Below are 2,950 nucleotides of genomic sequence, written 5' to 3'. Positions count from 1 at the left end.
TTATCAAATTCTTTACTTTTCTCAAAAAACCCAGCTTGAGAGTATTATCTGCTTCTTTTAGGGTGCTAATAAAACCAGTGTTCTCCCTTCCACCCCTGACTCTCTTTCAATTACCACACACACATACCTTTTTTCTCTTTTGAACATTTGAAATAATTCATAGTTACATCACATAAAACTTAAAGAGGAAAAACGTTGACTGAGCACTTATTATACATCAAGAATTGTGATAAGGTTAAGGGTTGGGAATAGAAAAAAAATAACACATAAACCCCCATGTCACAAGGAAGTTACAGACTAGTTGGAGAGACAGGTGAAAGATTAAAGGTAAGGGACAGTGGTTAAGAGCATGGGACTTGTAGTCAGACAGACTTGAACACAAGCCCAGGCTCAGCCACCTACTGTTTATGTGAACTTGGGCAAAAAATGGGATTAGTACTAGGACTTGGGCTTTCAAATCCCAAAGAAGGGCAATGCCAAAAATGTTCAAACTACCACACAATTGAGCTCATTTCACATGCTAGAAAGGTAATGCTCAAAGTCCTTCAAGCTAGGCTTCAACAGTACATGAACTAAGAATTTCCAGATGTACAAACTGGATTTAGAAAAGGCAAAGGAACCAGAGATCAAATTGCCAACATTCATTGGATCATAGAAAAAGCAAGGGAATTCCAAAAAAACATCTATTTCTGCTTCATTGACTAAGCTAAAGCCTTTGACTGTGTGGATCACAACAAACTGTGGGAAATTCTTAAAGAGGTGGGAATACCAGGCCTGCATCCTGAGAAACCTGCATGCAGGTCAAGAAGAAACAGTTAGAACCAGACACGGAACAACAGACTGGTTCAAAACTGGGAAAGGAGTATGTCAAGGCTATATATTGTCACCCTGCTGATTGAGCTTATATGTAGAGTACATCATGCGAAATGCCGAGCTGGATGAAGCACAAGCTAGAATCAAGATTGGTGGGAGAAACATTAATAACTTCAGATATGCAGATGTTGCTGCTGCTGCTGCTAAGTCGCTTCAGTCGTGTCTGACTCTGTGCGACCCCAGAGACAGCAGCCCACCAGGCTTCCCCATCCCTGGGATTCTCCAGGCAAGAACACTGGATCGGGTTGCCATTTCCTTCTCCAATGCACGAAAGTTAAAAGTGAAAGTGAAGTCGCTCAGTCGTTCCCGACTCTTATCGACCCCATGGACTGCAGCCTACCAGGCTCCTCTGTCCATGGATTTTCCAGGCAAGAGTACTGAAGTGGGGTGCCATTGCCTTCTCCGGATATGCAGATGACACCACCCCAATGGCAGAAAGTAAAGAGGAACTAAAGAGCCTCTTAATAAAGGAGAAAGAGGAGAATGAAAAAGCTGGCTTAAAACTCAACATTCCAAAAACTAATATCATGGCATCCAATCCCATCACTTCATGCCATATAGATGGGGAAAAAATGGAAACCATGACAGACTTATTTTCTTGGGCTCCAAAATTACTGCAGATGGTGACTGCAGCCATGAAATTAAAAGACACTTGGTCCTTGGAAGAAAAGCTATGACAAACTTAGCGTATTAAAAAGGAGAAACATCACTTTGCTGACAAAGCTCTGTATAGTCAAAGCTATGGTTTTTCCAGTAGTCATGTAAAAGTTGGACCATAAAGAAGGCCGAGTGCCGAAGAATTGATGCTTTTGAACTGTGGTGCTGGAGAAGACTCTTCGGAGTCCCTTGGACTGCAAGATCAAACCAGTTAATCCTAAAGGAAATCAGCCCTGACTATTTTTGGAAGGACTGATGCTGAAGCTAAAGCTCCAATATTCTGGCCACCTGATGTGAAGAGCCAACTCATTGGAAAAGACCCTGATACTGAGAAAGATTGAGGGCAAGAGGAGAAGGGGGCAACAGAGAATAAATGGTTGGATGGCACGCCAACACAATGGACATGAGTTTGAGCAAACTCTGGGAGATAGTGAAGGACAGAGAAGCCTGGTGTGCTACAGTCCATGGCGTGGCAGAGTGGGGCATGACCGAGGGACTGAACAACAACGAGGACCTACCTCACAGAGTCCTTGTGAGGATTAAAAGTAACTGCATTAGCATCTTACTTATCCTTACGTAGTAGTACTTACTTGTACACATGACCATATCATATAGTAAGTTCTTAATAAATGTTACTTAAAATTATTGTCAATTGCGATAGTAACACCTTGCACCTGGTTTGGAGGCAGCACAATGGAAGGTACTGATGGAGGAGAGCTGCATGTGTTAGTCGCTCAGCCGTGTCCTACTCTTTGCTACCCCATGGACTCTAGCCCTCCAGGTTCCTCTGTCCATGGGATTCCCCAGGCAAGAATACTAGAGGGGATTGCCATTCACTTCTCCAGGGGATCTTCCCGACCCAGGAATCAAACCTGGGTCTCCTGCATTGCAGGCAGATTCTGTACCATCTGAGCCACTAGGAAAACCCAGAGAATACTGGAGTGGGTTGCCATGCTCTCCTCGTGGGGATCTTCCAGAGCCAGGGACTGAACCTGTGTCTCTTACATCTACCTGCATTGGCAGGCAGGTTCTTTACCACTAGCGCCACCTGGGAAGCCCCAGAGTTGCATGAAGTGAAAGTCAAAGTGTCACTTGCTCAGTTGTGTCCAACTCCTTTCGACTCCATGGACTGTAGCCTGCCAGGCTTCTCAGTCCCTGGGATTCTCCAGGCAAGAATACTGGAGTGGGTAGCCGTTCCCTTCTCTAGGGGACCTTACCAACCCAGGGATCTAACCTGGGTCTCCTGCATTGCAGGCAGGTTCTTTACTGTCTGAGCCACAGGGAAGTCAGAGTTGCATGGGTCAACACAAATTTAACGGGTGAAGTGATACCTGAGTTGGATCTTGAAGAAACAGTAATTTCACCAAGAGATCAAATAGGGATCAAATACAATTTCCATTATAGCAAAAACATTTTTTTT

The sequence above is a fragment of the Bos javanicus genome, chromosome 6 (assembly GCF_032452875.1).
Source record: "Bos javanicus breed banteng chromosome 6, ARS-OSU_banteng_1.0, whole genome shotgun sequence".
In the NCBI taxonomy this organism is placed as follows: Eukaryota; Metazoa; Chordata; class Mammalia; order Artiodactyla; family Bovidae; genus Bos; species Bos javanicus.
Note: the sequence above shows the minus strand (reverse complement) of the source record.